Source organism: Capra hircus, chromosome 9 (assembly GCF_001704415.2).
Source record: "Capra hircus breed San Clemente chromosome 9, ASM170441v1, whole genome shotgun sequence".
Taxonomy (NCBI): Eukaryota; Metazoa; Chordata; class Mammalia; order Artiodactyla; family Bovidae; genus Capra; species Capra hircus.
The window spans coordinates 16587477-16599497 of record NC_030816.1 but is presented as its reverse complement, the minus strand read 5'-3'; positions in this window follow the sequence as shown (position 1 = coordinate 16599497).

Below are 12021 nucleotides of genomic sequence, written 5' to 3'. Positions count from 1 at the left end.
TCTTTGATTTAAAAGCACAATACATTTCAAAGAAACTTATTCTTGTTTAGAGTTTCCAGAGTACCTGTTTGCTAGGAAAAATTAAAACTTTGCATGCTATTTTCCATAACTTGATATTAAGTATTCAGAGTATGCTTAAATCTTAGCCTATAAAATATATCTGCTACTGAAATGTTACCTTTTTCTGAATATCAAAGCTCTGTGTACAACTTCCAATCTGATATGGAATATTGTACTTCAGATCTCAGTGAGATTATCTTCAAGTTTAGTACTTGTTGAAATGGTATTTATTGAAAATTGGACATTCTGTCACACACAATCTAAATTGGTAACATTAGAAGTGATGCCAAGTTTCCTAAAAGCTGTCTCTGTCTCCCTGAAAAATTTATAGGGGGAATCCTAGCAGGGACTGGCAGTAGTAAGATTTAAAAATTTGTCATCTACTTAAACTTTAAAATTTGTAAATTCCATTAATGAAAGTAGGTAAGAAAGCACTGCATTTAGATTAAAGGACATGATGTTAAAACTTGCCTTACATTTTTTAGTACATCTCAAATTAGAATAAATCAAAAAAGATAAAACTTTATGAGTCTGCCGTTATTTCTTATAAGACACTTGCTTGTAAAAATTTTTCTCTGCCTTCATTTATTTTTATTTTTAGTTTAAAAGCTAAAGCCAAGCCAGGAAGAGGAAGACAAGATGAGGAACCCCAAATCAAGGTAAACATTGTTTTAGCAAAGTACAGCATTGTGACATAAACCAGAAAGAACATTATCATTCATGTCATAGGAGGCATCCCAACAAAACTTGCTTTTCTTTTCTGAGGGTTATTTTCTATGTAAGATAGATACTATTAGAGCAAATATTTCTGCATACTTGTCTTTCAGAAATGTGTTTCATATGAAATGTGTTCCTTTTTCTTATTTCCAGCTGAGAGAAATATGAAATATCCAACTCTTGCCTGGAGGCTAAACAGCTAACTGATATAAAAACTAAAGAGAAAAATGGAAAAGGCTTGAATTTGACAAGCACTTACATGTTTGTGCATTTATCTGAATTATTTAAACCCCTTAGATTTCAACTCATGTGAAAGCATTGTGAAGTTTTTGGAAGATTCTCTTATTTCTTGCTTTCAGCTTAATAGAAGACAGCTCAAGATCTTTGAAAAAAGACTGCTACTTTACAGTTTGTATGTGGTCAAATGGTCAACAAATTAGTTGTGTTTCAAAGGAAGAACAAAACTTACATGCCGACATAAATTCTGTAGGCATTCAAATTATAAAATATAGTAAAATAATGGCATAATAATTTTTAAAATAATTTTTTATTTACTTTTGTTTGTGCTGGATCTTCACTGCCGTGTGGGCTTTCCTCCAGTTGCATTGCAAGGGCTTCTCATTGCAGTGGTTTCTCTTGCTGCAGACCTTGGGCTCTGGAGCTTGAGGGCTTTAGTAGTTGTGGCACAGGGGCTCAGTAGTTGTGCCACCTGGGCGTAGTTACTCTGAGGCATGAGGGATCCTCCAGGATCAGGGATCAAACCCGTGTCTCCTGCAATGGCAGGCAGATTCTTGACCACTAAGCCACCACAGAAGCCTTGGTATAATAATTTTTAAATATAGCCTGAGCTACACTAAAAAATGAGAAGAGTAGCTGAAGTTAAATGAATTTGGTTGGTTTCTCCCTTTATCTCCTGCCTTTTTTTCTCCAGCCTCCTGCCACTCTACCCACCTGTTGGCCACATTTGATCTAAAGACATAATCCTGGTTGCCTAGAAAGTTTTTCTTGGATGACTAGGAAGCTTTCTTAGGAATCTCAGCACCCCCAGGGGGTGGCCCTTACAACGGAGTCATGTCACCAGCAAGACATGACTTGTGTACCAGAGATAAGCTGTATTTACTAACTAGGTTTTTAGTTTCAACAGTCTCTTCTATTCTGATTTTTCAAAATGCTTTTCTGTCCTTTAAACGAAGGTCTTGATATTGAACTTGATTCCATCTCCCGTTCGTAGAATTGCAAGCTGATTTTTGGGCTCATCCACTAACTTTGTTGTGTTTGGAAAGGTGTTCTTAGAATCAGGATGCAGCCTCTCACCTGAGAGACAGTAAGTGAAGAGTCTTCATTGCTGTGCCTCATTCATTCATTTGTTTGCTTATTCATTTATCCAAGTATTAAATAATACATTTATACATTCTGTTAATGTGTCCAACATAAATTTTTAGATACAACTCCAAGGTTTAGTAACTGATTGGACATTGGGAGAAGTAAAGTGGAACTCTTTACCAGTTCTGATTTTGGTAAAAATTTTGCCAAGCAAATTTGTACTACCAGAGAGCCAGATCATTAACTTTGTAGCCCTCTCCCCTTTGACACCACTCAACAAAACATGTCCCAAGTAAGGGAATCCTCTGTCTTGGGCCTGCTATCCTCTGTCCTTCCCTCTCAATTCTTGTACAGCCTTGCTTTTCATGTTACCTGGGGATGCTGCTTCCATGATGGAAAATTTGGCCAGTTCTTTAAAGAGTGCTTATTTTAAATTGTCAGCTAAACCTACTTAAGATGTGCAGCCTTCTTTTTACTACTTAGTGTAAATGATTATTTAAACTCCATATTGCAAAAGGTTCCCTTTAAAAGAAGTAATAATTGGATAAGCATAGTAAAATATTTAATAAGCAAATCAAATATGGTATATATATGTTATCCTCAGGGGAACCTCCTTTCTTATGACTATTATGATTTTGTTATTGAACCTTATAACAGAAAAGTAAGACTTAACTTGTAGAATAATGACATAAATGTAATAAAGAAATTACTATTTTTTAAAAAGTGAGCTACTTTTAAAAGTTACAAAGCCAAGAAGATGAAGGAAGGCAGATTATTTTCAATGCACATCTTGTTTTTCTCTAAGGTATATCAAGGCAAATACTTCAGATAGAAAACGAACAGCTTTCTATGGAAGGTATGTGATTGATTGCCAGACAAGTGATAAAGACTAGCTTGACTTGATCTTGTTTCTTTCTTTTTTTCATACACGTGCAAACTTCATGTTCGAACTCGTTAGTTCAAAACCCACCTTTGTCAGCTAACAAATGGTTATTAGAGTAGACTTAATCCTAATGTACCTCCCAGAGGTATGTTGACAAAAATAATACTGGCGATTCTATTCTGCCTTCACATGAAAATCTGTTCTAAAGACATTATTACAAAAAGTCCTCCTTTATCCTCTACATCTTTGAAGAACTTAGGAATGGTAAATATCATCTTTTTTATTATAAACTTGAAAGCAAGAGCTAAATAAAAAGTGGTTATTTTCCTGGCCTGATTATGTTCAGACAAGACATAATCTTTTCATGCTGGTCTGTACAAAGTCTGTGATTTTTTTTTTTTTCCTAAGATGTTGGGAAATGAAGTGAAAAGCTATTTTAATAGTCCCTGTTCTGATTTTTTCTAGATCTTCCATATTTGTTTCTGAAAATATTGAAGGTTAGTAAGAAGACATGAAGAATTGACCTTAGTTTCAGAAAAAGTAAACTTGCGATTTTATACATGCATTTATTAGACAGCTGTGGTGAGCTTTAAAGATACTTACATTAGTCAATGCCATCTCTTAACATTAAAATTATCCAAAAATGTTAAGTGTTCTCTATGTCAACAGAGTAAACAAACACAAACATCCATTTAGAAAAATATACAGTTTCCCTGTAAATATATAACTCTATGGAAACAAAGAAAACATCGCTGGCAGGACCATTGGTAGTATCTCAGTCTTCTGGGATGTGACAATGTAATTAACTGGCCTTGCTGCTGTGTGTCTCAAATAACTTGTTAAACATGATGCCTTCTCAGATTCACACTTATGTACATATGACTGTGTTAGCATGTGATAGACATTTAGCACATAGAATGACATATTATAAGTAATAATGGGCTTCCCTTGTAGCTCAGTCGGTAAAGAATCTGCCTGCAGTGCAGGAGACCCGGGTTCGATCCCTGGGTTGGGAAGATCCCCTGGAGAAGGAAATGGCAACCCACTCCAGTATTCTTGCCTGGAAAATCTCATGGACAGAGGAACCTGGTGGATTGCAGTCCATGGGGTCGCAAGGAGTCGGGCACGACTGAGCGACTAACACACACACATAAGTAATAATATGAGAGGAATGTATAATGGTCAGGACTGTGTATAACTTTAAATAATATAAATGGATTATATTTTTTAAAATATAATTTGAAAATAGTTAAAAATATAATTAAAATATTTTTAAAATAGACAATGCTTACTGATGCACATAAAAGTAATTTTTCATTCTATTAAAAAAGTTGTTCTTGGGGGAAATTGCCTGGTAGTCCAGTGGCTAGGACTCTGTGCTCCCAATGTAAGGAACCCAGGTTTGATCCCTGGTTAGGGAACTAGGTGCTGCCTGCCACAGCCAAGAATCCCCTGTGGCCAAATAAACAAAAAAAAAAAGAAAAAGAAAAAAGGTTTTTATTTTTTTTATTAAAACTGTCATGACAAGAAACCTGTTAATTCCTTTTCTTTAGACTCTTACATATCTTTTATTTTTTAAGGGAAAAAATGCTCATATTTCCTTCAGCAACAATGGTGCCTTCTGTGTTTGTTAATGATATGAGTATATTCAGTTACTTAAGAACATTATTTCCTTCTCTGTATGTGGGCATTCCTTTAATTTTTTTAAAAATGTGATTTTCTTAAGTAAAATGAAAGAAAGTGTTAACAGGGGACACAAGGTAGCTAGCTTAATGATCTTTCTTTCAATTACAAGAAAGAAGTATCCTTATAAGGAATATGAAAATAAATAGTAAAAATTTGTCAGGATAATTTTTTAAGTATAAATTTTAAAATAAAATATAATCACTGTGGAAACATCAAGGAAAAAAGATTCAAGACAAGAGAAAGAATAAAATAACAAATACCCACTGTAGAAAGATCAGAGGGAAAAAGGTTCAGTTCAGTTCAGTTCGGTTGTTCAGTCGTGTCTGACTCTTTGCGACCCCATGAGAGGAATATGAGAGGAATGTATAATGGTCAGGACTGTCTTAGCATGCCAGGCCTCCCTGTCCATCACCAACTCCTGGAGTTCACTCAAACTCATGTCCATCGAGTCGATGATGCCATCCAGCCATCTCATCCTCTGTCATCCCCTTCTCCTCCTGCTCCCAATCCCTCCCAGCATCAGGGTCTTTTCCAATGAGCCAACTCTTCACATCAGGTGGCCAAAGTATTAGAATTTCAGCTTTAGCATCAGTCCTTCCAATGAACACTCAGAACTGATCTCCTTTAGGATGGACTGGTTAGGCCTCCTTGCAATCCAAGGGACTCTCAAGAGTCTTCTCCAACACCACAATTCAAAAACATTAATTCTTTGGCACTCAGCTTTCTTCACAGTTAAACTCTCACATCCATACATGACCACAGGAAAAACGGTAGCCTTGACTAGACGGACCTTTGTTGGCAAAATAATGTGTCTGCTTTTGAATATGCTACCTAGGTTGGTCATAACTTTTCTTCCAAGGAGTAAGCGTCTTTTAATTTCATGGCTGCAGTCACCATCTGCAGTGATTTTGGAGCCCAAAAAATAAAGTCTGACACTGTTTCACTGTTTCCCCATCTATTTCCCATGAAGTGATGGGACCAGATGCCATGATCTTCATTTTCTGAATGTTGAGCTTTAAGCCAACTTTTTCACTCTCCTCTTTCACTTTCATCAAGAGGCTTTTTAGTTCCTCTTCACTTTCTGCCATAAGGGTGGTATCATCTGCTTATTTGAGGTTATTTATATTTCTCCCAGCAATCTTGATTCCAGCTTGTGCTTCTTCCAGTCCAGTGTTTCTCATGATGTACTCTGCAGAGAAGTTAAATAAGCAGGGTAAAAATATATAGCCTTGACGTACTCCTTTTCCTATTTGGAACCAGTCTGTTGTTCCATGTCCAGTTCTAACTGTTGCTTCCTGACCTGCATACAGGTTTCTCAAGAGGCAGGTCAGGTGGTCTGGTATTCCCTTCTCTTTCAGAATTTTCCACAGTTTATTGTGATCCACACAGTCAAAGGCTTTGGCATAGTCAATAAAACAGAAATAGATGCTTTTTTGGAACTCTCTTGCTTTTTCCATGATCCAGCAGATGTTGGCAATTTGATCTCTGGTTCCTCTGCCTTTTCTAAAACCAGCTTGAACATCTGGAAGTTCATGGTTCACGTATTGCTGAAGCCTGGCTTGGAGAATTTTGAGCATTACTTTACTAGCGTGTGAGATGAGTGCAATTGTGTGGTAGTTTGAGCATTCTTTTGCATTGCCTTTCTTTGGGATTGGAATGAAAATTGACCTTTTCCAGTCCTGTGGCCACTGCAGAGTTTTCCAAATTTGCTGGCATATTGCTTGCAGCACGTTTATAGCATCATCTTTCAGGATTTGAAACAGCTCAACTGAGATTCCATCACCTCCACTAGCTTTGTTCATAGTGATGCTTTCTAAGGCCCACTTGACTTCACATTCCAGGATGTCTGGCTCCAGGTGAGTGATCATACCATGGTGATTGTCTGGGTCGTGAAGCTCTTTTTTGTACAGTTCTTCTGTGTATTCTTGCCACCTCTTCTTAATATCTTCTGTTTCTGTTAGGTACGTACCATTTCTGTCCTTTATCGAGCCTATCTTTACATGAACTGTTGCCTTGGTATCTCTAATTTTCTTGAAGAGATTTCTAGTCTTTCTCATTCTGTTCTTTTCCTCTATTTCTTTGCATTTATCACTGAGAAAGTCTTTCTTAGGTTAAAGAAAAGAAAATAGTAAAATAATGTATAAGTCTGTGACCCAAAGAGAATCAATATTAACACATTGGTGGGGACCTTTCAGAATTTTTTTTAGTGTATGTATAAGTAATTTCTGGTTTTAGCTAAATTGGGAAATAAAAATAATTGTTTATTTATTTGTGCAAATTAAAAAAAAAACAAACCTCTGGTCCAGTCTTTCCTAAAGGTCTTGGGATCAAAGATTTCCAAAGACCCCTGGTTAATTATGACAATAGAAGAATTAAACCTCATGCTAACCTCTGCTCTCTTTGAGAGAAAAAAGCCTCAGATATGACCCTTGCAGCCAATGTCTTTCCCTGCAGTCCTCAAGACAGGGACCATCCCAACCCCAGTGGTCTGTGGCCTTCAGCATCTTCTTCCTGCCATCAATTTCTTCTGTGTTCTGATGATGAAACCAGAACTCAAATTTACTTCATTTAGATCAGAGGTCAGAAAATTTTTTTCTGTAAGGGCCCAGATAATAAATATTTTAAAGTATGTGAACTAAGTGAAAAAAATAAGGATAGTATGAAGGTACCTATATAATAAGAGAGAAAACACATTTCTATATGCTTTTAAATCTAATGATGATCATTTAGTACTCCAGTAGTCAAATTATTTTGAGAATTACAAAATAATGTTTTATAATACAGGATTGTAAATAAAAAAATGGAGTTAGCTTTTTTTGAGGAAGGGGTGTAACATTTTGCTTCACTGGAGTTTAAAGTTGTGTCCTCTAACATCAAAATCAATTATAAATATTCATCTGTTAATGTTATATCTAATGAGATTTTATAGAGTATTTCATCTTTCAAAATGTCTTTTCATAGATACAACATTGCCAAATACTGTTATCAATCCATCAGCATATGATTTTAATCATATTTAAAGACTGAAATACATTAACAAGATTCTGTTAGATTCCTCTTTTGATATTCGCAATTTAGCATGTCATTATACTTCAGATTAATCACTTCCAATTAAGGTTAGGTGAAAGTTTCTCAATTGTATAATTAAATGGATTTGAAATAATGAAACTTCTTCCACTTGCCTCACGGTCTGAAAAATGCTGCTGGAACTAGAGTTGAAGCTCCAAAAACATACTCACTGTAAGTTTGGATGAGGATAAAATCCTTGATTCTTGTTTTAACTTTTGCCAGTATATGATGTGCATAAAGCAGCTTAAAATTATTTGTCACTCACAAAAACATTGCTTGTCCAAATATCATCGTTACAGTGTAAGTTTCGCATATAAAGTCTGTATTGCCTCATAGCTTTAGATTTAATTGATTAAGAGATATTATCAGGGCTACAAACCTTGCAAAGCTATTCAGTATTCAATAATACTGATTGAGGCAATTCTTCTTGTTCAAGAAACTTTAACAAGCTTGGTAAATTTGTCCAGCTACACACTCTCTATATATATAATGCTTGGGTTGGTAATGTTGAGGCATGTTGTATTACTTTAGTACAGTACTTTAATGTCACGTAATAGTAAATACCATCTTTCAGCATCTAACTCAATGATAAAATAATCCATACAACACTGTGCCTTAAAAATATAACTTTCAAAGTCCAATGTTCTCTATTTTTCTTGTGTTGACATGATAGATATACACTGGCAATTTTTAAAAATCATGTCATGGTACAGCAATATGCGTGCCATTTGAAGTGCTGTTGAGTTATAATTACATCACTGTGATTTGTAATGCACAAAAATAAAAATGTGAAGTGATGAGAGTATCACATAAGGTCTCTGTTGCAGCTATTTAACTTTGCCAATATAGCATGAAAGCAATGATATATAAACAAATGAGTGTGGCTGTTCCAATATTATTTTATTTATAAATATTGAAATTTGAATTTTATGTATCATGACATGTCGTCATTCTTTTGGATTAATCACAACTATTGAAAAACATCAAAAACATTCTTAAGTCACAGACTATACAAAAATAGGCAGAGGGTCAGATTTGATCCATGGATCAGACTTTGCCAATCCTCATTCAAACTAAAAGCTTCATATTGCTGCAATTTCTGCCTCTGTTCCTGAAGAAGAAGGAGAAGGAGAGAGGGGGGGAAAGGAGAAGGGATTTTTATAGCATAGTTCACTGAAGTCTGCTCTTTGTGGTCAAAGTTAGCCAATTTTCCATCTCTAGAATGACGCTTAGACCTTCTCGTTCCTCTTGTTTTGTACTGACAATGGAAAGGAAGAAGTAGCTCCCATAGTCCTAAGGTCAGATTTATTATTAATGACTTTTTAGGACGTTGATAATGAGAGTAAGCATTGATTTGTCCTCCTTACCTTAGTGTAAATCACAAGGTAAGATAGTGCAATGTTGGTGCATTTTCAAACGTCCTCTCAATCTTACTTCATGTTCACATTGTTGGTGTAGAGCTTTTTGTTCATGTATTGTATAGAAGGGGCTTCCCTGGTGGCTAAGTTGTAAACAATCCACCTGCCAATGCATGATGCGAGTTCGATCCCTGGCTTAGGAAGATCCCCTGGAGAAGGAAATGGCAACCCACTCCAGTATTCTTGCCTGGAAAACTCCAAGGACAGAGGAGCCTGGAGGGCTATAGTCCATGGGGTTACAAGAGTTGGACACAACTTAGCAACTAAACACCAACAGACCTTACATACTGACTGGAGTACTCCCTACCTGAAATTACTCCCTTTTCAAACACACACTTTTTCAGAAGGGTAAATCCTAAAAATTTTGATTGAAGCTGGAAATCTCAATGGACAGAGGAGCCTGGAAGACTACAGTCTGTGGGGTCAAAAAGAGTCAGACGTGACTGAGCAATGGAGCTCACATGCACGCAAGCCCTTCTCAGGAAAGGGAGCAAAGGCTAAGCCGCTTTTTAATACTTAGTATGATGTCTTCTGTAATAATATAACAGTAAGCTGGGGCACGAAAGGGTCAAATACCTCTTAAAATAATAATGGTGGACCCCATTTTTCTGAGGAAGTAAAAGTAAAGACAAAAGTGTTAACAATAGCCTTTTATTCTTCACACAGACACAGACATACACACATACATGTATGCAGGTGTGCATGAACATAGTTTGGATTTGAGATCTGGTTTTATAATCTTAGTGCCCACCATGATAAGCATTACCTAGTAGATGATCTAGTGGGGAAAGAAAATACATTTTTCCTCTTGTGTACTTGCTGAACTAGAATTGAAACAGTCATATTTAATTTTAATCATGTAACAGGAATACATCCCAACTTCTTGAACCAAAGAGATTCCTACAAACATTTGACCAAAGTGAGAGATGCCATTCAAGTTGCCAAATATAAAAGGGATCAAAAAGAGAAATTTCTACCATGGAAGAAAGTGGTAAGATTTCCCAAACATGAGCAAAGGACTGAAATAGGAAGGTAAAGAAGTATTCCTTTAGCAAAATTCATATTTTTTGAAGAGAATTGGAAAGGAAGGAATTCTGTGAGAATCTCTGTGTAGAAGTATAGAGAAGCGGCTGCATTAACTACATTGGGAGGAATTCCAATTTTCCCTTCTTCTGATTTTATTACCATCCAACAAGTTCCTCAACTAATTTTAATGTAGCAGTGTGTTTAATATTGTAGAAGGTAGTGATGCAAAGTGGCAGGGGAAGGATAGATTGAGAAATGGGCAGAAGGGATTATAGGTCTACGGTTGCCCTTCTGTACCTTTTAAGAGATTATCCAGTTCCTTAAGAGTGTACATCTTTGATCTTTGATCGCCTAGGGCTATTTTGCAACTCCAGAGGGGTAGGAAACTGATAATTTATAGGAAACTACAGGTAATGCAGATAAATCTTTTCCAGAGCGATGCAGATTAAATTGTCCCTGAGAGATGTGTTATTAATTTAAAGATTCACATTAATCTATAACAGGAGTTTCCAAAGTATGATTCAGAGTCCCCTCAGAGTCCCCGAGACCTTTTCTGGAGTCCTAAAAGGTCAAATCTATTTTCATTATAATACTAGAATATATCTGCTTTTTCCACTTTTATTCTTTCACAAGTTTACAGTGGAGATTTCCAGAAGCTGCATGACATATGATATCACTACAGATGAATGCAGAAGCAGATATGAGAATCCAGATGTCTTCTGTTAAGCCAGACATTAAAGGGATTTGCAACAATGTGAAACAATGCTACTTTTCTCACTAATTTGAGTGTGTTTTGGAAAGCACGACAAATTTTTACAAATATATTACTTATGATTTAAAATACTATCTTTCACCTCAAAATTGAATAGCTGTCACATTTCTTCTTGCATCTCAGAATTTCAACTTTTAATATTTAATGTTAGTGAATTTGTAATTTATTTTGCTATGTGGTATGTTAGGGATTTTTTCCTCAAGTAGTTGGCTAGCTTTTTTATTAAATAAAAATTTCTTTATTAATCATTTGATATGGTACCTCTGTCATATATTAAAGTTTAATATATACATGATTGTTTCTTGATCTTCTGATTATTATATTACTTCTTTCTATTCTAGTATGTTATAGAATTTTTAAATTATTAAATTTTGAATATAACAGTATGCTAATTTTTAATTATTAAAATGTATTATATACATAAACATATATTTTTTATTGGTTCTGTTTCTCTGATGTCAGTGGCTTAGTCACTCAGTTGTGACACCATGGACTGTAACCCACCAGACTTCTTTGTTCATGATATTTCCCAGGTAAGAACACTGGAGTGGGTTGCCATTTCCTTTTCCAGGGGATCTTCCCAACCTAGGAATCCAACCCAGGTCTCCTCTAGAGAACGCTGATACAACTACCTTAAATATTCGGCTGGTGAAAAAGTAATTGTGGTTTTGGACTTTGAATTTTAAATCATTTTTCAGTTCAGTTCAGTTCAGTCGCTCAGTCGTGTCTGACTCTTTGCAACCCCATGAATCGCAGCACGCCAGGCCTCCCTGTAAATCATTTTAATTAGGCTCAAATACATCTTTATTAATCAAAATAGGAACCATTACAATCAACACATTTTTGCCAATGAGAAATGTTTATTTATTCTTGTAGAGTAAAAATCTGTCCTTCAGGATTCAATGAATTCTTAGAAAACGTTTTTTCCCTCCTGCTGGTTGTGGAAGCATTTTTCCTGCATAACATTATCAAGATGCTTGAAGAAGTGGCAGTCATTTGGTGAGACGTCAGGTGAATATGGTGGATGAGGCAAAACTTTGTAGACCAATTCGTTCAACTTTTGAAGC